Source organism: Eleginops maclovinus, chromosome 18, assembly GCF_036324505.1.
Source record: "Eleginops maclovinus isolate JMC-PN-2008 ecotype Puerto Natales chromosome 18, JC_Emac_rtc_rv5, whole genome shotgun sequence".
NCBI classification, from domain to species: Eukaryota; Metazoa; Chordata; class Actinopteri; order Perciformes; family Eleginopidae; genus Eleginops; species Eleginops maclovinus.
The window spans coordinates 5,239,825-5,265,231 of record NC_086366.1 but is presented as its reverse complement, the minus strand read 5'-3'; the positions used below and the strand labels follow the sequence as shown (position 1 = coordinate 5,265,231).

General features: G+C 41.0%; 1 long non-coding RNA gene across 1 annotated transcript; it reads right to left on the bottom strand.

Annotated features, from left to right (window-relative positions):
• LOC134879785 (uncharacterized) lies at positions 1–23,513 on the bottom strand. The gene is made up of 3 exons (XR_010167872.1): positions 23,441–23,513; positions 1,345–1,438; positions 1–441 (listed from the first exon to the last, which is right to left on the bottom strand). It is a non-coding gene; the product is annotated as an uncharacterized LOC134879785 (long non-coding RNA).
• Between the last annotated feature and the right edge of the window lie 1,894 nt (positions 23,514–25,407).

Sequence of the window (25,407 nt, the reverse complement as noted above, 5' to 3'; positions counted from 1 at the left end):
TCTGGAAGGGGAATGCAGTTACTTTTTGTATCCTGATTACATAATCCCATTACTCTCCAATCCTTGTCATTACCGCCTTAACTCTGCTCTTCTCCACACATCACAGCCTGAAAAAGGGAAACATTTACTTTTTTGTTTTCCCCAAAACAATTAATGTCGTCAACCTAAAGCAAAGAGATAAAACAAACTCAAAGTTCATGAGTGAGAGTTTCCAGACGCTGCAGCACAGGATTGCATTGTCTCTGGGCTACACGCCTCTCTCTTGCTTCCTCCCCAGAGTGTTATCAGAAACTCTATACACACTTTTTATCTCGTCTCCGTTACACTGGGGACGTTCTGATATGTTCTTTCCTTTCATTCCGGAACAGAGAGGCATTGGAATGTGGGAGATCAACCGGAACACCAGCGCCAATCTCCATCTGACCTTCCGATACCGGGATCCTGCGGAAACACAATTATAATTCAATCTTTATCTTCCCTCCTGACTCGTTCGACGATTACATTACAGTTAGGGGTAGTTCTTTGACTGTTTCCGCCTAATGTGATGCAACCTATTCCTATGTTATTTATTCATAACATTATTTCTAAATTGATTCGGTCCTAGACTGTCTATCCTTTGCTAGATGTATTAGGCTTCATTTTCACTAAAAGAGTCTGAATGAGGCTAAATTAGTCTACGCTTAGGAAATGGACTGTTAGGACAGCAGTTAATCGTCTTTCTTATGCAACGGACAAAAGTTTTTAATGAAAAGTAAATCTGTTTTAGAAACTCCATTCACACTGAGGAATATGGTAATCATAGTGTTATGATACCTTCTATTGAAGTCCCAATATTGCTAATACCGAAGTATGATCATCAATCATCCACCTCATGCCAGTTAGTATGATGGATTGGTGTCTGCTGGCCATTCTGATACTGCATCTCTACCAGATGGTGGTGTTTGGAGAATCCCCTACAGATTCAGGGCTTAGAAGACTAGCAGGAGTATTTACCAATGTCCCATTCTTGCCTCTTCACAGACAGTCCAAGTTTGGAGTGGTTTTCTTGGCCTGATTTTTGGACTGTGTGACTGGAGTGAGGCTCAGTAAGGGCCTGTGTCCACATTGTGCATTTTTCTGAGCTCAACCTTCTTTTTCCAATGAGGACAGAGTGTCTTTTTTGTCTGAGCACTCTGCTGTTTTGTGCGCCTGCTCCGAGCCTCTTTTCAAATAAGCACTGGTGACCTTCATTTTTACTGGAACCCAAGTCATGGCCTTTTGTAATATTGGTCTCACAACAGGAAGGGTAACCATTAGGATTCAACCCTAATCCTAGCTTTGTGACAACAGATAATATTTTCTTACCCTGCCAATACTTTATGCAATTGTATTGATATCCATCTTGTTCCTCTTGGTCAAACTTTCACTTTGACCAGTTTTGACCCGAAGTGTTCTCTGTCTGAACAAAAGAAAACAAATCCAGGTTTCAAACGCCTGCAGATAAACGCAGACACAGTGGAGGTGTGAGACAGCCCTTGTGAAAAAGCATCTAATCCTATTATTCAAATCATCCAGTCCTCAAACTATAAATAATGTACCCTCGGTAATTGTTCCTACTCAAGTAATGCCACCCATCATACGCACACAATGCCCGGGCTACACATGAAGAGTATCATGCTAGATAGGGAGCAATTTCAAGCCTATTCACTTGACTCCTCCATACATAATCCTATTGATTGATTTTCAAGAGCCCCGTGTGAACATAAGCGTGAGAGTATTTAGCACAATAAAAGAGACACTCGCATTTCCCTGGGAAACGCTCAGGGAGAAAACCATAAGGTAAATGATGGCTAACAATATTTTGTAGGTGATATAGTAATTTTCTAAGCCTTGACGTTGAATGTGAAATATCCATCAAAGTTAACAAAGGAAGAGTTACCATCTGGGCTTATTGTCTGCTGTCAAAGACAAGCACGCTTCAGCTACCAATGGCAGGCTGTTGCTCACTCCCCTTCTGTCTCTGCTGTCTTCTTTTCTCCCCCTCTATCTCTCCATTTCATGCTTTATTCACTTGCTATCTCTCCTTATTCCCCTTTGTTGCTCCCCCCTCCTTCTGTCTCTGCCAGGCATTGAAGAGGAATGATTACTAAATGATTGCTGGCTAGATGATGGAATGGCACAGTTGACATTTTCACCATTGGTACTATACAGTGAAAGGGGGAGACAAGGGGGGGGGGGATGCTGACCTTCCCCTCCAGTGTTTGCAGCTATTGTAGTTGGTAGCTTCTGCTCATCATGCTCCCCTGACATCTAAGGGACATATTGTTTCTTGATATAGACCCACTGGTGGTTACTTTGGTCCTACTGGTTGGTTGCACATGTACCTGTACACCTGTATCACGTGTGTGTCCCCCTTCAGGCTTGGGGAGTAGCAGAATACATGTAACAGGATTATGTAATCAAGGTTTGAAAAGAAGGCAGCACTATTCCCTCACAGGTATGATAAAAAGTGCAGCAGGGCTAGAAACAACACGCTAATTCTTTATAATAACCAATGCTTTTTAGCGCCTCAACAAGGACGCATATTCAATCTAAGACTTAAAGAGTCTACACAAGGAAATAAACAGAACAAGGAAACGAATCAAAATTGTAATGGGTAAAAAAGTACGTGCATAATCAAACGATACTGTATGAAAATCCAGCGCAGCGTTCGTCCATTTATCTATTTATGTGCAGTTAGTATGTTGCTCTCTACGCATCCGATATCTTTACTTTGTGAGTGGCATAATAACATATGTTCCCACTGGCAATAAGCCCGTCGGGTGGAGGGGAGGTCCAGAGCAGGGAGAGAATAGCAATGTTGGAGGTAGGAAGTGACAAAGGGACCTGTATTGTAACATTAAAGGTCAGTTTTTAATGATAACCTGGAGCCATTCTCTGCCTCTGCTTTGTATTTAAGTGGCATTAATTAACCATTCATTGGAGAGGATCGTGAGGAGAACATATGTTCCCAATGGTGTGCTTCGAAGTAATAAATGGATTTAATCTATGGTATGATTCCAGTGAAAACAGGTTACTTTTATTTCAAAATAATCACATTTTTCAGGTAATTTAACGTACCTTACTCAAATAACTTGTCCATGCACATCCACACCTCTCTAGTGCTGATGGAGGTTGAATATAATTGGATGCAGGGAAATACCTTGAATACTCAATTCTGATTGGTCAATTTCAGAGGTTGTTAACACACCATTGATTACACAGGGTTCATTTGTGTTAAGAAAACTGTACTCCAATGCCTTTTCAAATGTCCGTCAAATGCACAATTTATTGAATAAAAACAAACTTTATCAGAGGTTAATTCAATACCTCTCGTCTTTGTTCTCCTCAGTAACACGAGTGTAAAACATTGGGCGTAGACTCATGTCTTTCTGCAGAAGAATTGCCTTCAAATGCCATGCATCTTCCATCCGGGTCGAGTGCACATGAGGATTGAACTGGCAATCTGCCCTTGTGACAATAATTGCATAACAACCCTGAAACTACCACTCATGAAATATTAAATCATTTATGTTATGATGCATTACTCGAATGAAACAAGGTTTTAATTCTAAAATTGATGTAAAAGTCAGATAAAGACTATTTTAAAAGATGAGTTTCTAACTTACAACCTTTCTTACAAGTCTCTTTAGCAAACCGTTTGCTTCTCTCTCTCTCTCTCTTTGTATTTTTCGAACACAAATACTCGAGAACATCAAAACATGCCACATTGGAACAGGCTGTCTTTGAAGAGGACATATTCTACTCATTGTAAGGTGTCATATTGGTATTGTGTGTCTCTACTTTGATGTGTCTCCATGCTTTAACGTTCAAAAAGGTCTTTATTTGTCTCATACTGCCTGAGCTGCAGCACCTCCCTTCAGTGTGTGGAAGAGAAACTCCCTCTCAAGGGAACTCCTTGACCATTTACATTCACACAAATCGAAAAAGCTTTTTGAGATATTGTTATATTACAAAGGTGCAATGCTTATTTAACTTTGCTTATCGACCAACTTGCTTGAAACCCTAATACAGATACAAGATCTTTGAAGGTAAGGCAGAGATTTGATTTTGAATTTGCTTTTTATTTTCAACCATGAATTTGTGTGGGCAGAAAGACAGACAGCCACTGCTCATTCACCCCATTGCTATACAGTGTGGAGGGACCCATCTATATTTGATATATGTCTATCCATAATTCACAGACTAAACCTCAGTGCCCCTCACTGAAGGACTCGTAATAGGATAGGACCTTTCCCACGTTTCTCACTCTCTTTCACATTGAGTATAACTCTCTTTCACATCTGTGTTATTTGTTTGTCTCTCAGTGTGTTCATGTGTTCTTTCACACAGGCTTTAATATCAACCAGCCCCTGCTGTGCTGAACAACATTTTCTTTTTATTGGATGCTATATAGTACAAGGTTCAACCCATTCCCAGAAAAAAAAAGCTTCTTTTTTTCAGAGTTCTCAGAATCCAGTATCTAGTTAACCTTCAGGCTTCTGTTAGCTTGTGTTTACAACCCATTAAATGACACATACAGTACGTAAACACAGAGAGCTTGTTACATGGTCCACGGATTGATCCAACAGATGAAATACACTGTTTATGCAACCAACTTATTCTTCTATGATATACAGATAGATATGTTTTTGATATTCTCTATCTTTTAATTGACATTATATCTGACAGATATTTCAATCCTTCCATTTTCCACCTCTTATCTGTTGTCGGGGTCGCAGGGGGAGGCAGTTCCATCAGAGGGCCCTAAACTTCCCTTTCTCCGGCCACATAAACCATGTCTGACTGGGGAATTCCAAGGTGCTTTCAGACCAGAGATATAACTCCTTCACCTGGTCCTGGGTCTGCACCACTGTCTTCTCTGACCTTGGACACGCCAGGAAAACCTCCCTAGAGAGGCGGCCAGTTGGCACCCTTACTCCTAGCTCTAGAAGGAGCAGCTCTACTCCGAGTCCCTCCAGGTGACTGAACTTCTCATTTTATCCCTGAGGGCCGCTGCCTGCCACCATCAGGAGAAAACACAATTTACAACTTGCATTTGTAATCTCGTTCTTTCCGTCATGACCATCGGTCGGAGTATGAAAATGGAACGGTAGATCGAGAGCTTTGCCTTCTGGCTCAGCTCTCTCTTCGTCACAATGGTGCTAAAAATTGATGCGATTCTGCGGCCCTATCTAGCGCCCCATTGTCCCCACGAGAACAACAACACAAGACAGTTGAATTTCAATTTACCTCCCTATTGTGGGATGTACTGTAGATTTGCTTCACTTCCATACAGGTTATTTACATGAGAGAGGGATCAAAGGTGTCAAGGGAGGTGTAACACAGGATCTAAAATGATAACCTATTAGCAGCGTAATCAGTGTACTAATTAACTAGTTTGATTGTTAAGTAATTCATTTATTGGAGTTACCCACCCGTATCTGATTGTACGCATTCCCTGCCCTCTTTCCCCTATTCATTTATAGAATCTATGCAGCCATCTTAGTCTTTGCATAAAATGCCTGTCATCTCAATTATCAAATTTCACCCGCATAGAAAGCAATTGTTACTTTAATTACCTCCTGTCCTTTCTGTCTATGCAACCTACGCTCCTCCTGAGGGCTTTGGTCATTAATTGTGATGGATATATAGGCTTTTCCCACCACGTCCCGGCCTAAGATACCGTCACAGCCCGGTCAGACCAAAGATCGCCTGTTCGTTCGCTAGCTAGCATCATTATCGCTTATCATCCACAAAAAAAGTACATGGTAAGACATTAGCCTCCATTTACTCACACTTACTATCTGTGTTTGTAAGGATGGCAACGTTGCGGTCGGAACAACATTATATGAGTGTTTGCACGGGCTCTATTTGTTGTAGAAAGAATACAAACAAACTAAATGAACCCTCGAGACTGAAGGTAATATCTTTCAGCTTTAATGGGTTTCCAGGGCTATACATTGTTCAATATGATGACAAAAAAGTCCTTTACCAAAAGATTCTTAAGAATTCTTAAGAATCCGCACAATAATGAAAAAAGTAAATGTGTTGTCTGTTCTCCCTAAAACCCAGTGGCATGTCAGAGCAAGTTTATTTGGTGTTGAATAAGAACAGAAAAAGAATGGAAGCACGAGAAGAGTTCATTTGTTGTTTGTTGCTTCTACAGTACGTACCAATGCCGTAACAAATGCTCTGTGGGCTTTCTGATGAACTGATCGGAGGAGTATAGGAGGTAATCCACTTTTTCTTAAGCTTTCATTGGAGTAACACCAACCCAAGTTACACAAATAAGACAAGCCTAAATACTTTTAGTTTGATGTGCTGACTTCCTTTTTTGAAATAAAGTTTATAAAGTTAGAATAAAGTTCTAACTTTGAATGTTATATACATGACATGAATCATATCATTGACATTGCACACGTTATTAACATTCCCTTCGACTTTCTGCTCATGTTCAGGTTCAAATGTTGTGTCTCTCCTGGGACATGTCTCCATGCTTTAATGTTCAAAAAGCTCTTTATTTTTCTCATACTGCCTGTGCTGCACCACCTCTTTTCAGCCTCTGCCTGAAACCAGAGTCCAGTCTGCTCTGATTGGTTGACTGCTTAGAGATGTCCTGCCCCTTAATGAGTAGAGTGTGCGGGAGAGAAACTATCTCTGGATGGAACTTTGGGATTTTAGCCTTTGCAGACCATTTACCTTCACAAAAGCCTACATAACATACTCCCGGAGAGGGGAAACCTTTAGAGCCTCTTTGAAGGTTTTAAACTGTTAGAAAAATAGTCAAGTTGTAAATGACTGATATACTGTAAACTTCAAATGTCACATTGGTCAATACAATTGTTCATTTAGCTTATGGACACACTCACATACTGTACCATCAGGCTAACACTGGATTACAACGCACAAGTAAGTGTACGGTACATTCAGTATTCCCAAAGATATACTGCATAAACTAGCATCTAAAAGCATGGCCCAAAATGTATGAACAATTCACGTTCAACTTTCCGATCCCCCCACACCCACACACACACACACACACACACACACACAATCTAATGGTGTCCTCTGACATCAAGATGAGTTACTTCAAAGGGTTTAGCTCAGAACACTCCTGCCTCTGATACCTTAAAAAACTCCCCAGAGTCTTGGCGAGTGTTGAGCACTGTTTCTCACACACATACACACACACACACACACACACACACACACACACACACACAATGTTACACCTCAGCAAAAACACACTGATTGGTCCCAGCGTAGAGCCACTGAGAGGAAGAGCGAAAACCTGCAGGAAAGAGAGAGAAAAGAGGAAGAGAATTTTCCTTTTGAGAACATATTTAATGGTACATTTATTATTACTTTATTTCTGTTCATGGTACTTCATGTCCTGTTTGTGTACACCCTTGTTTTATTAGTGCAGGCATCCTCTAACAAGCTTTATGGGCGTACTTCTGCAGGGCATCACACCAAACCCTCCTGGTACAGGCTGTATAAATGGCCGTCACACTCTTCTACAAAGTCAGCAACTTAAGGTGCAGTGACCAAGTTTGAGGTCTCCATTAGTTTGTATAAAACGACAGATTCAATGCATAACTTTTCCTCTTTTTCGCACATGCTTTGCCTTTGAAAAAAAGTCCAAAAGGCGTTGAAGCCAGATGATTGAAATCCCTGCTGGCGGCACTAACTGCTTTTGATCTCATTAGCAGGAAAACACCTCTGATTGCATCTGTAAGGCAAGAAGGCAGTCAAATGAGCCCATTACACGTGAATGTCAGTCAGTCTGGTTGGATGTGTAAAGTGTGAGCTGCACAATCAGTGAAAACCCAGTGGTTGCTAAGCCGCCAATCACGATTACTAGCCAAGTTGCTGCAAAGGCAAATTATTGTTGAATATCAAGCTGTGCAGCTAAGTCAGATCTTCTCACACCTAGTACAGACCTCCTCATAAAGATAAAAGCATGGCCCCAGGAGAGGGGTGGAAGCAAGTTGTCCTATCTCGTGTAGGAGTCAAGAGCAACCCATACACACCATCAAATATATAGCCCCTTAAAAAGTGGATGTGCAACCTAGAGGATCCAAACCAGTCACCTGGCAAATAGAAAATATGTTGACCTGCCCTATCAAAATCAGTCATTACAACCCCAAAACACTTTCTGAGTTGTATTCACTGTTGGAAAGGGATTCTCAGCTTTGCAAATATGTCCTTAATGCTTTCATTCTCCAAATATTCAGCGAAAAATATATATAATATCTCACATAACATGATGTCTGTTATCAAGACATGATTCGGAGAAAGAGGCCTACACATGTTGTACACGCATTTTCAGCCATAGTTGCTTTTGAGAGGGGGCTTACAGTACATAATAGGTAGAGCAGTGCTGATCAGAATGAGGAGAGGAGACTGTGGTCGCTGAAGTTGACATCCCGTCTTCACAAGCTTCAAACATGTATTTATCCTCTGAACATAAAAGTGTTATATTCTGAAAGGCCAGACTTTGTTCAAATCAACCAAAACCACAAAACGGCCCCAAAAAAAGTTTGGGACACGAATCCACGAAATGCCTCTGATTTCGAAAGAGGTTATACATCAGGGGTGTCCAAACTATGGCCCGGGGGCCAAATGCGGCCCACAGGCCATTTTGAATCGGCCCTCAGCAAATTCTAAAAGTATAATGGAATATGTCTTATATTGTACTTCTCAAATACATAGTTTTACATACATTACACAGTACTCATGTGTTAATGAGCCCAATTTCCAAATTCAGTCATTTAAATTAAAACATTTTCTAACAAATCTTAGTTGATAAAAAAAAAACACTAACTTATTTCTATAACGAGCTTGAAATGTAACCTTCATAGTTACTCTTATTATCAGCAATCTGAGGCTTCTGTTTTAAGGAATGAGCTGCAAACAACATAAATGAAACCCTAAAGAGAGACGAGATATAGGCTGTTTTTTCCTTAAAGCATTTTCAAGTATTGCGCATTATTCACCTACATTTGATTTGTGTTACTAACTTATAACTTAACTTATGAGGCATTATTCATCTCTATAAGTGGCCCAGCTCCCTGTGTATTTTTCTGTATGTGGCCCTCGGTGAAAAAAGTTTGGACACCCCCTGTTAGACATCATCTCCATCATCTTTGTTTTTGATCTCTACTTTACTGAGAAATAAAACTTTCTGGCGGCTTACCTGCAAAATGCTCCATTAGGATTGGGCTAGCCTCCCTCCTTGCAGTCTAGCAGGTAGCATGCAGAACTTTTGCAGCAAGAAAACAACACAGTGAGAGCAGTGAGGGAGAGCAAAGAGAGTTAACTGACCTGACAGCTAAACAATGAGCTGAAACTCACTGTGAAGCTCTGTAAAGCCAGAGGTAGCTGCAGGTACAGCTGATCATTCAGAGTATAGGCTCATGAGAAAGACACCCCCTTTCACATTGTCATTTGATGCTGGTGAAATATCACATATTTATATAAAGGACATTTATCAACATTTCTGTAAGTGTGCCAGTGTCAAACAAACAAACAAACACCATAAAGACAGCATAACAACAACATCAGCCACCTCAAGATCAAAGCCACGCAGAACAGCAGGAAGCGGCAAAACATCAGTGAAGTTAGACATCAACATTGTCAAAAATACATTACATATAGTCATGCACTCGGGCAGCACAACAAACCAAAGCCATGCAAAACTGACTCAACCCACACAGACAGAGCAACAATAAACAAAAGTATAATACATAGAAAACAGCAATCATAATGGAGATGCGGGAAAAAATGGCATATGGTCAAAGGTTAACAAGTTAGTCGCAACAAATGGTGATAAGTCATAAGTTAGTTCTATAAAAACATGCTCCAAACTTACCAGTTTCTGGCCTTTTCTGGCTCAAAATCCAACCGATAATTGTCAAAGCTCCCACACACTACTGTATATGTCAAGGAGTGCAGGGTACGTAGGACCAAAATGCAGAAAACAATCCTTAAAAATAATCCTTTTACAGTCGATGACCCAGAAGTCACGGCTGGGCCAGGCAAAACAAGGAAAAATACAAACCAATAACTCTCTCTGAAAATAAAGGTCCAACATCAAGACTCAGAAGCTAAATGCACACAACACTAATCACAAGGACAGGTGGGGAGGGAAGACAAACACCGTGGCAACCAGGTGAACACAATCATCAAACAGGAGGAAACACAGGGACAGGAAGTGACAGCCGATGTAACACTTTTCAAAATAAAACAGGAAAACAAAGACAGATCTTGACATGACAAAATAAAACTGATACGGATCGAAACAACATACAGGAACATTTTAACAGTGAATTCACTTTCTGGCTCCGGTCTACTAATAAATGTTGGTACTATAGAAATGACCCTGACATCGTTGAAGGCTGTAGTTGGTAAAGAAAAAGTATGTTTTAACAAAGACAGAGAGAACATGATAGCGGTCACTTTGACTGGTTTAGCATTCATTCACATCTTCACATCCCCTCTTTTTTTTTTACCCCCCCTTCTTAATCCTTGTATTGCCATCATTATCCAGAGTAATCTCTGCCCACATGCTACTTTGCCCATTGGTCGTCTGTTCATCCTCTGCAGCCAGCTGGGTTTTCAAGGCCATTTGCAGGTGGCCAAAAAGTACCCCATCTCTTTTGGGTATATAGGGACGATCATCTACCACTGACAAATATTGCATTGTCACGGGGGAATGAATTAGGAATTCATGCACTATTTGCAGATTTATAGTAGAGGCTTTTAATCAGTAATACAAATGCACACCACTGTGACCTTCTTAGTCCCTGGATGAAATATATATGCATTAATGCAATTGGTCTCGTAATTCAAGTATATGTTACAGTAGTATATTTAAGATTAAATATTCATCATGAGTTATTTGCAATGCATGGTCAACTATTTGTGTATTTGAACCTTTTTGGAAAACTATGCTTTAGTAGAATGCACGGGCAACACAGTGAAAAGTCAAATAACTGGCTTTTGTGACATTAGCTGCCTTTCCAGCTCCTTTTTCAACCCCATATTCCTATTGACCATGTGCCAATCCATGCCCCTCTTGGTAACTGTTGCTAACGCCTTCACTACTCCCTGCAGACACAGATATGCAAGGGATAATGTGTAGCGAGGTGGTCATTATTGAAAAACAAACACACCCTGAAGGTGAGGCCGATTACACGGCTACAAACTAAACAAACCAACTACTTGACTCACAACTTTGATTTAATAATGATCGTTCTGCTCCCGCTCAGAAAAAAATAGTCTGTTCCACTGAGTGCCAACAGCTGGAAATGCGGTGACAGCAACATAACTTAAAATAACGGCAGCTCTGAACGAGGTTTTATGTAACTGTCCAAGTTTGTTCAGATTGTCTGTTCCATTAACCAGTCTTAAAACACTACCAGAGCCCATACCGTGTTCCTGTTGGTGTTTGCTTCCTGTCTGTCTTCTTCTGCCGGTCCCTTAAGTGTTTGCCTCCTGTCTGTCTTCTTCTGCGGATTTCTCTGACGTCCACCTCTCTGTCTTATAACCTCTTTCCTTCTCTTTTTCTCTTATTCTTTCCTTTACTGGGGACAGTTTAGCCGTCATGAATCCAAAGTGAAGTGCTCTCCACAAATATCTAATGAAATATTCCAAAAGTATTCCGGTGTGTTTTCTGATGAAGAGAAATGGTTATCTACGGCTGACATTAAATTGACCAGACTTCTTTCTGCACATACTGTAGTCCCTTCAGCAGTGTCCTCCTTATCAACGGTCTGCTCTGCTTAGTAGCAGTGTGTTAGCAATAATTAACAACCTTTGAAATGTCCAAATTGACCAATGAGAATCAAGTATTCAACCAAGCTGTGCGATAATTTAATAAATGAAATGCAACAACGTTAGGATAAGTAAGTATGACAAAGCCCTGCAGTCTTACAAAAAAAGCTCCACTGCCTAATTCCCTTCATCATTCATTATTTAGCCTCTGCTCAAGTTAAATGATAGCTGTATTGGGTTGCGTGGTTGTAATGTTCCATGAGTGTGTTTTGACATAAGAGCGGCAGAAAAAAAGGTTTCCAGCTACACATGGGAGTCAACAGGAAAAAGGGAACAGGCAGTGTTCGAGCAGCCACTTAGTGTGAAGAGTCATTAATAGGCAATGACAAGTCTGTGTACGGTGGTTTTCCACGCCTGTGTTACTGGCCTGGAGGAACATCACACTGAGCATTTATTCACTGTATTACTTTATACACTTAGACATGCCGACAGGGAGAATCTGTTTGGTGTTATTACAGTTTTGTCTATGTCAGATTTATGAGATGATGCTTGCACTAAAACAGATTTGTGGTTGACTATAAAGGCCACAGTGGAAGGAAAATGGCTATGTTTAAAGTTTGCAGGTGTCCTCACACAACCTATGAATTAACCGCAGGTCACATGCTAGAAGGGGGTTTCATATCAGAGAGGAGGGGGTATGCATAGCCCCCGTCTCTCTGTGTGCAATTTGTTTGGTGGTTGATGATAGACATTAATGGCTTCTTTGAGCTGTCATTACGTCCACTCTGTGGTAGACCTCAATGCCCTGGCATGGTTATTATTGCATAATGTTGCAGATTTCAGCTTTTTTAGACCATTTATTTCATACGGGTCGGGAATGTTACGAAGCAAATGTATGCATTAGTCTGTTTCATTAGGATTCAGATGTTGTAATTGGCCTGCAATGTCAGTTATTTCAATCACTGACCATACTGTATTACCTTTTGAATAGGCTCTTGTGTTTGTCAACCCCGTTCATCACATTCTTCGTCATCCCCCCTGATATTCATCTAGCCCCACGTCTTTGGTGACGTATATTCTAAAAACAACCTTTAAAGAGTATAAATCGAGCCTCGGGGAATGTGCGTACTTGCCACTACTTAACCTTTTTTTACTCACGTTTGTCTAGCTCTTTGCAAACCCTCTCCTGTACCAAAATCTCTCTCTTCTTTACCATCCGTCTGCTGAACAGCTTGACTCTACATTTGCCCTGGGAAAACCACAATAACATGAAGAGCTAACATCATACTGAAGTTGCTAAAAATAACATGTATGAATGATCTGCCCCTCTACATTTTTAATTGCACTCAGTTTTGGCTTTGGATTTCGTCGTAATGAAGTATGGGTTATAAGGCATCGCTGCATGTTTTGGCACCAGCACAAGGCCATTAAAGTGAGATACAATATTTAGTCGGCCCAGTTCACACACACACACACACACACACACAGAGTAGATAAACAAGAATGGAAGTGTACGACTGCAAACACACAAACGCTGTGTTCTAGACCCTCTGCTGTGTCCTAATGTGCTTTAACCATTATTTTATTCCTCATTGGGTTTAAGTTAAACTTAAGCCTTCTGGTTGTGTGCCTTTTTATACCGGTGTGGATATGTGTGCATAACAGTTACCTACCCTAAACACCAGCAATTTGATAAATGGTGGGAGAGCGGCTGATGTGGGTCCATCAATCATCCAGACCTTGGTCTTTGGCAGGCAAATAAAATAAAGCGTCCCAGGTGCATAGGCAGGAGAAATATGGAACGGACCAGAGTGACAATGACGGAGATGTCCAGGCATGAGAGACGGGCATCACCTAAAACACAGCGGTGAATACAAACACAAATCCATGGTCCTACCTTTACTGCATTCCTCTTCTCACACAGTATTTACAAATGTTTGCACATCAGCTTCATAACTGAATTTTGATCTTAATACTGCATATCTCTACAAATCTTTGCATGTAGGTTGTGTATTGTTGTGTGTGTCCACTTAAAAAGGACATTTTCTGCTCATTTTCAGGTTCATATTTATATATTGTGCGTCTCATGGAAGGATCTTAGTCTTTGGAGAACATTTACGTGTCATAAAGACCTATATAACACACTACAGGATAGAGCCTCTTCTAGGCACAATAGGTGCAAGGCAGGGCAGAGACGTTCTAGCACAACAGGATTTATTCGTGAGGAGATAGATGTTTTTAAAAGTATGCAACATGCATGGAAAATGCCGGTTCTTTGTTTGCCTACTGCCTTACAGTGTTACGTAAGGCCTGATGCATACTGTCTTCACATGTCCTAAAGGTCAGAAAGGCGCCTTGGAGTTTGTTAACGAGTGGGAAGGTTGCTGTGGAAATGTGCCACCCGCAAAGAGGCATGAGGGAAGTGCCAATTTCCAGAGAGATGCAGCACATCGTGATTATTCGATGGTGCCAGATCTGGATGAATAATTGATCACACTGACTTATAATGGACACGGCTCCTTAAAGAACTCAACCAACATCACACAGTAACTCACTTTATGAGTTACAAAGAGGGGAACACAGAGACACACAACAACAGGCCTGCTAACATGGTATTTAAATGTTTGGCATGTCTTGTAGATACTTGCAAAATACAATACAATACACACACACACACACACACACACACACACACACACACACACACACACACACACACACACACACACACACACACACCACCACATACTGAATGCCAACGAATGTGCTTGCGGACCTAAAAGCTAAATCTGATACGGGACGGCATAAATGTTATTGCATTAGACTAACAAAATTACAATAATGTAATAGCTCAAGTCCACGGAAATTAAATGAAAGAATCACGGACCGATAACACACACACACACACACACACACACACATACAGAGCCCCACATGCATACAAAGACGATTCATCGAATTGCACTCAGTATAAATCTTTCAGACGGACGTGTTTGTGTTCAGTATGTTCCGGTCATGTGAGAGCGTGCTGGTGTCTCGGCCTTGCCTCCTCCACCATTGCAAATATTTTATATGTGATGACTCGCTGTCCTTGCCATGCCACGCAGCATGATTTAGAACTATTTATAGCCCCCTTCATTCCACTACACACAAGCATATATCCTGCGTGCATACCTACAGACACACCGTAATAACCTACAAAACTCATGCACCCAATTACATTAAATGAATATATACATGCACATGTACATTATTCCACTACACACAAACATGCATACTTATGGAGACGTTGTAATATGCAACCCATGCATGCACACACATGTATTAACTGAATATGTAATACATGCACACACGTAGTGTTAAGAGGGGGAAAAAGAGAAGGCTTTCTAAATAAATAACTGATCTGGAACCTGGGGAAATGTCTGTAGTTATTTTTGAATAAGGCATAAATCTAATAATGGTCAGAAATGCAGCTTTGTGCAGAAAAAAAGCCTGCTGTTGTTTTCCTTTGTCTTTAATAAGCATTTTTTTTCACACAAAGAATAAGACCAACTGTCGCACACGCACTTACACACACACGCACGCACACACACACACTTTACAACAAATCCTACCTAAATACACACATTATGAACTTGTATTTTAACTGAAATTGAATTTGCTTCACTGAACAGATTGGCTAGAACTTTAAACACACACACACACACACACACACACACACACTTCTGTAAAATATCAAAGTCTACTACATGCACTCTTGCTGCAGTTGAGCAGTCATGCGTTTAGAGGGTGGGTTTAGCATGCAAAATAAAGTAACACCAACCTTTAGTACTACATCACAGTACACATACATAATGTACGGGAAAAAAACCTGCCCCAGATTTGGACTTTTATGAATTATGAATTGTGACCATCTTAAATGTCAGTGATAACTTTGGAACGATGTTTGTTAATCTTTGTGGAACTTTTGTCGGCTGTCTATTTCCGTTGTTCCCGCTCATCTAGCTTCACCACAGCTTCCTGTTCTCTCCAGGGAGAAAGCAGCATTTCATTCAGAAACTGGACAAACTCATTTGTCCAGTAAAATACTTTTCATAGTCAGGTTAAAACTTGAGCCAAAAATAAAACATTGGCTTGCAAGTGATATTCCTTCAGCGATCGGAGCTCAAGCCTTAGACGTGCAACAGGTCAAGCAGCTAATTAAACAATGAACTAGAAGTCATTTGGACTCAACCTTTGTATGATGCATGAAGGTCCGTACATGACGCTTTCCATTTACATAGTCGTTAGATCATTAATCAAATTGTGTGGTTCGTCTTTCACCATTTTGTTGAGTTTGTATTTCTTAACAAGACATATAATACATTTTTTCAGAGGTCAGTTTTTATTTATTGTACATTTGTTTTTGTTGAAGTACAATAAGTTTAACACTTTTCCATTGATATATTTTATTGTATTGCTTTATTTAACAGGGACAGAGCACATTGCCAAGAAGCTATTTTTCATCTGTGTTCCCTGGACAGATGTTAAGTCACACTAAGTCATGCACTGGATGCAAATAAAAGCAACACACATGTAGACACATTAGTGATGGCAGAGCTGACTGATAACAGAGCCATCATAGTTCTTATTGATGGAAAGAACACAATTAACTTTCATTAAAGCCAAATACCTACCTAATCTGATCATCCATTACATACGAGGAACCCGGTGTAATTCATTAAGATACAACAAGCTTACATTTACTGTAAAATGTAAGGTTGTAACCTGAAGATGGTAATACCCAAATGAAAGAGGAAAGCTACTTCTTTGGTGAACTGAGTGAGCGCTTTTGACACAAAAAGTGAAGGCCTATGCCATGAAGTGCTTTGTAAGAACTTTGTTGAGTCCTTTGTGAGATGCGTGACAAGGCGAAGAGTTAGAACAGAGATGGAAACTCCAGGGTCCAGCTTTTGACAGAAATCAAACTGTTTTGATTGCTTTTCAACCAAAACAAGCTTTGTTCTTACATTTGCAATGAGCATTCATTTGTTCCCAAAAGACAACAGGACCTTTGTCCTTCTATCCGTCATGACGTTTTTAGCTTGTATTTTTTCCGTCTGCTCATCTCTCTCTTTTACCGTCTCTTCTTGGAGACACTTGTAGTCCACTGAATAATGTATGAACTGGGCTGCTCTGTAGTCTTAGGGGAAAAGAGTAAAACATGCATCCACATTCTCATTCATAGGCTTTGACCCAGATTATGCTAATACCAGCACCCTGCAAACACAACAAACTAAATTCAGTATGGCCCCAGAAGCCTACAAAACCAACCGAAACTCCTCCATACAGTGAGAATGTATACATTTTACTGTGTGTGTGTGTGTGTGTGTGTTTGTGTCGTCACGAACAACTGACTATCTCGACAAAGAGCAACTCCCTCGGAACAAGCACAATAACCTAGACAGACACACACACACACACACACACACAAACAGGTGCTGGGCATGTTTGTGTGTGTCCATGACATCCAGTAACTCATCCCAGTCTGATTCGCCGTAGTGGGGGGGGCATTGTGGTCAGCAGAATAAAAATTGCTTACTCACTACTTTGTGGAGGTTTCTTTTTTGTTTTGTTGCAGAAATGAGTGACAGGAGGGTAAGCAAGGAACCCCATGGGTCACAGCCCCACTGAAATTATATTGCTTCTGCAGTGTGTGTGTGTGTGTGTGTGCGTGTGTGTGTGTGTCTGTGTGTGTGTCTGTGTGTGTGTGTGTGCAAAGAAAGACAAGAACAGCAAAATAACAACTAAATGCAGTTGTTCTGTTTTCATTGTTATGCACCCTATTTACTTTCTTGACACAATAACATTATACATTATTTCCTATATCCTGAACTGAATTGGCAAATGTTCATTAAGGATCTATTTGTTTACATTTATTACACCGCTCAGTTGAATACTACTATTTTTCGCTAACAGACCGTTGCTAAGGAGGACGCTCTGATCAAGGGACTATTTGCAGTCATATCAATCCACAGAAAGAAGTCCGGTCATTTTAACATCAGCTGTGGACAACAAACATTAGTTTTCATGCATCAGAAAAACACTGTGCAATACTTTTTAATTTGTGGAGAGCACAAAACCTTTAGATTCATGATAGCTAAACTGTCCCGAGAAAAGAACAGAAAAAGAGAACACGAAAAGGAGGGAGGTTGAAAGTCAGATAGCTGGACGTCAGAGAAATCAGCGGAAGAAGACGGAGAGGAAATAAACCCTAAAGCATTTGCTGAGCTTAATACTCAAAATTAAATGTAACTATAGGAGAATAAATGTGTCGGACGCAATTTAAGAAAAAAACCTAAAAACTTTGGGTAGGTTTATGTGACCTCTGAGCACTTAATTAACATTAGCAGCTCCGACAGTTGTAACACCACAACAATGGAAAGCTAGATGAGCTGTAAATACTAGAGATCAATGGATCCAACCCCTACATTGTTGCACTGACAAAATAATAAAGAGACTCGATGGAAGGACAATTAACGCAGTGTGTTTTGTGTTTACGTCAAGTGCCATTTGTTTTGCAGTGCTCATCGTGTCTTCACAGCTCCTGCATATTTTAACTCAGCTGAAGTGTGTTTCGTCTCATTTAGACTCATGTAATTGCCCCAAAAGTTAAAATATTCCTCAGACACATAAAAACATCACCATTTCACTGCAGGGAGAGGATGAGCTATGCAAAAGCCTTCTGCTGTCCCCTGAAATTGTACATCTTTAATTCTGAATAACACTTTCTGTTCAACTTAGTGGCTTTTCGTGTTTTGGGGGAAAATGTCTGGTCATATTGCCAAATTCTCCAAGCAGTATTTGTGAATAACAAGCAGTGAAGCAGAGTGGAGATGCTGTATATTTGTTATTATTACATAAGAGTCATTCACGGGGAATTAGCATCACCAAGCAGTGGACCAATCCCAACAGAGCCAGCCAGCTAACCAATCAGAGCAGACTGGGCTCTGGTTTCAGACAGAGGGTGAAAAGAGGTGCTTCAGCACAGGCAGTATGAGAAACATAAAGATCTTTTTGAGCATTAAAGCATGGAGACATGTCAGAGTAAAGGAACAAAATGCAAATATGAACCTGAAAATCAGCTGAATGTCTTCTTTTGAGAATGGCCAGACGGGGGAGGGGACTGCATTATTAGCACAAGTATTATTAATAATAAGAATAGAAATGCGATCATGTATTGACATTAATGAAGAATGGAAGGACAATGTAGGTTATGTCAAAAAGACAATCATAACAGCTCCACTTTGTTGATGAAGGTCATAAAAGTGACATAGACTGAAAGGATAACTTAAATTATGAAAAGAGGCGTAACTTGTAGCAACACATAACAGTAACAATATTTCTGCTGACCATTGTTTCAATGACAATGCTGACTATAATGAGCATAATGACAGCAGAGATGATGAGGGCGCACGGCAGTAACAGCGAGGTTGAACTGCAGCTGCCACTGCCAAGCATTACTCATGCTTTAATGTAATGAGAGCGCCTGGTTCTAATGCTCAGCGCTTAACCTCGCCAGGAGGAAAGGGCAGCAGCACAAGCAAGAACTGACTTACCACAGCCAACAAATGCACTGATTTCATGTATGCACCAGTACAGACAGCCAAGGAAAATATTAATATTTCAACTAGGATTTCCATTTCCATGCATGATAGACCTCATGGCAGATCAGGGTTGGGACCTTGGCTGGAAATGGATCCTCTGCGCTGACGTAGTGAACACAGTGGACAACGCCCCTATGGAGCCATTTGGAAATCAGTTGCAATGGTTTATCGATCCATTGCAGGTGGAGCAGTCATTAAGGAAGCTGATGTGATCCATAATCAATTAATAGATGATATAATCAACTTGTATTTATACAACCAAATATTACTAATTACACATTGTCTTAGGCAGCTTAACAGTTTGTATAGAATATGACACCATCTATCCTTAGACCCACGAAGTGTTAATGGAAAAACTCCCTAAAAACGCACAATTATCTGGGGGAAATGGAATAACCTTTGGGAGAGCAACATAAGAGGGTCCTTTCCACGGTGTGTTTAGTTTAGAAATGTTACACAATTACAACAAAGACAATCCAAATGCGGTGGAAGAGTTAGAAGTAACCTATCTGAATTGCTGCCTAGACTGAGTCGGCGCAAGAATTGAACTGAATTAATTAAATTGCAGTCAACATGTTGATGGGCAAGATATTAAACCCCAAGTTGCTCCCTATGGCCAATCTGTGTGGATGTTAGATCCCTAGAGCAAGGGTATTGCTCTGTATGAATGAGGTGTGAGTGGGGGAATGACTTGTAGTATGTGAAGCCCTTTGATGAGGCATAAAGACCTGAAAAAGCGATATGTAAGTATAGTGCTATTTACCATTTAGGGGTACACACATTACTGAAAAGCACTGAAACATAGGCTGCTACATACAAAACATGGCCAAATCCAAGAAACATAAACCTAGAATTTCATAAAAGACGTGTTTACAGTGAAAAAGGGAACAGGTGAACGGGGGAGGGCTCCATGCGGCTGGCATTCGGCTTGGAGCGGTTACTGCATTTAGCATGCATGGATTCACGGATGCATGTTTTAAATGAATGCCCAAAATATTAAGATCAGGCTCTCTCCCACTAATCCTCGCTTGCTTTTACCTCCCTCGACTATGTACATCAACATGCATTAAACATTTCAAAACAATCTACTTCGGGTTGTGGCACGCAAGGTTAAAAGATGCTCAGCAGATGGGAAACCACAGCGGTTTCCATCAGAGATTAATCCTTGCATTCCCTTATTTTACACACCCTTAATTCTAACCATCCCATCTCAATCTATTCATCAATTAATGTCCTTAATCAACATAGCCTCCATCAATCCCTCCATCCCTCTAATAATTTCCCGTTGCGTCACCAAGTTACCAAATCAAAATAAAAGAAATGTATTATTGATATATATGTGTACAGTAGTAAACACACGGGATGCAAAATAAGTCACATGGAGCTAAAATAAACATGCAACAAAAATTCAACAGATATTTTTATATTTCCGTGCATCTCTCATATAGATTGGCTGCCCCTTGGACATACAGCAGAATGCTTTCATGTGAAGGAAATATTACATAATTCACTCTTAAGTAAACATCCGGTGTTGGGAATGCAGAGCTAAGGGGTTCGAACTTGTAACCTCTTGAGTGCCTTGTTGGAATGACATGCTGGTAATGTATCATCAGGATTAAAAGGTAATTTGACGAGGTTAGACCAAAAGAGATTTGATAATGTTTATCCTGGGAATGGCTGCATATACGGTTGATGAAAGGAGGGGTTTTTTAAATAGAAAATAGCTGTTTGCCTTGCACTTTAGCCTCCATTGCTTTTAGTTTATACATTAAATGAAGACATTTTTAACTCGGAGTGACTCGTTCTTTTGTCATAATTGTGGTGTTGAATTATCATATTTTAGAAAGAAATGTAAAAAGAATTCACCTCTGAGTATAAAAAGGAAATTTGCATAACACAAATAATCGTGTTAATGACTTCTTCCTTTCTAGAGAGAGGGAGAGAGAGGGGGAGAGAGAGAGAGAGAGAGAGAGAGAGAGAGAGAGAGAGAGAGAGAGAATGCAGGAGCAGATGTGACATATACTTATTATACAATACTGAGTCTAGGTGAGCTCTGTAATTTAGTTGCACCCAAGCTATCAGACCAAAGGTACTTCAAAGTCAATTTAGAGTGTTTTAGTTAGGATACATTAGAACTGAAAGCCTAATTTTGCATAATTTACTTGTAAACTAATTTCACAACAGCCATGGTATCATATGTCTCTTCATGAATTAGAGCTATTCCTTTTTAATGTGTTTGAGAGAGTCATTTATTACATGTCTCTGCCCATTAGGTGGCAGACCCACCAGTTATCCATCTGCATCTTCTGAAAGCTTATTTTTATTAGTCAAGCAAGATAAATAAAATCAACACTCAATGGTTAAATGTTTCTGTCCTAAATTATATTCAAAGTGGGACCTTTGATTGCTACATTGACCATCAATATGGAGAGGACTTCTTCGGCACAGGAATGATGGTGGTTTCCTTGAAGCACGTGGGAACAACAGCCTGGCTCAGGGAGGTGTTAAAGATGTCTGTGAGGACATCCGTGAGCTCCTCTGCGCAGTCCCTCAGCACTCGACCAGGAATGTTGTCAGGTCCCGCAGTCTTGCGGGTATTAATCCTCAGCAGTGTGCTATTCACACTGGCTGGGGACAGACACAGAGCCTGGTCGTCGGTGGGGGGGGGGGGGGGGTTTCTGCACAGTTGTGTTGTTCTGTGCTTCGAAGCGTGCAAAGAAGCCGTTGAGGTTGTTGAGCAGGGAGGTGTGACTGTCACAGGTCTGCGGTGGTAGTTTGTAGTCCGTATTGGTCCTAATACCCTGCCACAGGCTCCGCGAGTCCCTGCAGTCTTTGAACTGTCCTGTGATTTTCCTGGTGTACAGACGTTTAGCTTTCCTGATGCCACGGCACAGGTCAGCCCTGGCTGCTCTCAGCCCAGCTGGGTCTCCAGCTCTGAAGGCAGTGTTGCGGGCCTTGAGCAGCGTGCGGACCTCCCCTGTCAGCCATGGCTTCTGGTTGGCTCGGATGGTGATGTTCTCTGGTGGTGGTTACATCATAAATGCACTTGGTTATGTAGCCTGTGACTGTCTCTGTGTATTCTTGTATGTTAATGTGATGATTGTAAGTTGCTGCCTGCTTGAACATGTCCCAGTCTGTCGTATCAAAGCAGTCTTGAAGTGCAGCAGTACAGTCCTCTGTCCACACCCGTACCTGTTTTGACCGGTTTGGTAACCTTTACCCTTGCTCTGTATATAGGCCGGTTTCAGCAGGACAGTGAGGTGGTCAGAGAGGCCGATGTGGGGGAGGGGGGACGCCTTGTATGCTCCCTTGATGGTCGTGTAGACTAGGTCTACTGTGTTGTTTTCCCTGGTTGGAAAATCAACATGCTGGTATATTTTAGGCAGAACAGTTTTTAAGTTAGCATGATTGAAGTCTCCAGCTGCGATGAGAAGGCCGTCTGGGTGTGCCGTCTGTTGCTCACTGATGGCTTTGTAAAGTTCACTGAGTGTCTCCTCTCTGTCCTTGTTGTTGGGGCTCGGAGGGATATAAACTGCCACCAATAGAATGACGGAAAACTCCCTCGGCAGGTAAAAAGGACGGCACCTTAGAACCATAAACTCCACCAGCGGGGAACAGTGTTGGTTAACAACAATAGCATCTCGACACCAAGCATCACTGATGTAAACACACACACCGCCGCCGCGGGTCTTCCCCCGCTAACTATGCAAAGAACGGACTTGTGTACTTGGGGAGAACGTTCTTGCGAGTTGTTCTTGAAAGAATGAACTTGTAAGTTGACGAGCACACAGAGCGCTGTTTGAGACGATGCATACTTGCTGGTATTGTGCAATAGACAGTTGTGGAGCTTCTCAACTCCGAAAACGTTTAAGCAGATTTTGAATTTGCCATCGATTTTCGTAAAACTGCTAATATTTGAAATCTAAACCCTTGATTTCTCGCCTCAAAGTGAATTTGTATGTACGAAATAGCATACGAAAATAGTAAAAACGTACCGTTGTTCAATGGCGTCGAGTAATTTTCCGCTCCTCGCTTGAATGCCGAAATGAATGCTGGGATATATTCGCTGCCGAGTTAACACAAGTTAGCATCCGATGCATCCTTGGTTAAATGGGCGTGACGAGAACATTTCCGGGAATTACATCCGGGAACTTTATCCGTTCTTGGTGAAAGCGAACTTGCGTTTGGGACAGTACTTGGGCAGCAAGAGATGACGTTTCACAAGAACACGAGCACACGAGTACAGACAAGAACGCATATTGAGAAAGGCCTTATGTTTCTGTCTGCTCGGTAGCATGTTAGCTTGTCTAGAAGAATAGCAGAGTCCGGGATGTTGTTGTGGAGCCATGTTTCCGTGAACACGTAAGCACAGCAGTCGGTTGTTCTAAGTAACCGTATGTTGTTGTTAGAAATAATCAATATATTAGAGCGAACTTTAAAAGATAATTCACTGTTTCTGGACGGATCATATTTGTCCTTTCCGGTAGTATTACAGGATGTTGTTTTTAGCCTCAGATAGCATAAAGCTAATATTGTTTTGTATATATGAGTAGAGGGGAGAAGGACCAGTGGAGTTGCATACTAAACACACCGCCTCTACCTCTCACTCATTGATGCTGCAATGATACAGTTGCCTGTTTAATAACTGATAAACCTCCTAAGAATTGCATAATAGACTATCGTAGATGACAGCTCCAGGACTTCGCTAACAAGATGGCGACGGTGACGTCATAAGAGGACCCGCCCCGACGACGTCAGCCTATAGAGGAGGATCCAGCCCCCCGCTACCAACCAATGAGAGCACGACAGCGGGGCGCGTCTGATTTTGAAGTTGTTTATTGTATGGTCGGAAAGGGGTGGTTCTATAAAACATTGTAAGGATTGTGAAATCGAGCTCTCTTTTGTTCCGGACCGCCAGACAGTAACTACTGATGAGCTCCGCTCAGTCAGTGGCCTGTGGACGCGTGTCCCGGGCTATTGAGCCACAGCTGTGAAGCTTTTGTAAAACCTACCGCTGCATCCTTTTATTAACACTCCTTTTATAATTTTTAAGGGAGTTTTGCTTTCTTTATTTTAAAACCGTCTCCTGGGCTTCAAATAAACGAACATTTCTTACAATTGGTGACCCCGGACGTGATTTGAAGTGCCAGGACGAGACGGGGATTTGGGGAAAAGGGCAAAATCCAGACCCCGGGTTTGATCCCTTTTAAAAAGGTGAGCAGGGGTTTATTTCAAAACTGCTATTTTAAATAGCATTTTGAGATGCAGTGTTGGGGGTGAGTTTAATAATAAAAGGTATTTAAATAAAAACAAATTATTAAATTAACCGGGGGCGGTCCTGGGTTTCCCCAAAGTTTTTTTGTTTGTTTGTTTTTTTTGTCTGGTTTGCCCCTTTTTACCCCGGGAAATTTAAAATAAGATTTAGGAAAAAATTAATCGTAAATATCGTTTAAAGTTGGGTAATTAGTGCAAAATTTAAAATGGCAGGTGTTTTCAGTTAAAGGTTTGGAGCGATTTGGGCAGAAAGAAAATTTTTTGTGATAAAGTAAGTTTAAAAAAAACCCCAATGGGTTTTAAAGGCCTAATCGGGATAAGGGGGGGGGCAGTAAATGAAATTTTTGGACAGAATCTGAGAATTGGGAATTTCCCATGCCCTCTGTTAGCGTTTGCGTTTTGAACAGTCAAATTTGGAAAATGTGTTAATATAAAAAGGAAACCTTTTTTTCTAAGGCGTATTTTGGGGTTTAAAATTTCTCGAGATACGCTTGGAAGGGGAAAAAGCGGTGAGACCCCAAAGGGTTTGAGTCCTGACCCCATACTGATTCTGGAACTTAAAAAAAGCAAGTTCAAGATTAAAAAAAAGATTTTTTTTATTACCAAACTACAACGAGAAAGCGGGGTTGAAGCCCTTTCCCTTTTTATCGGATTGTTTTGAAGAGTACTTAAATTGTTAGGGCATGGG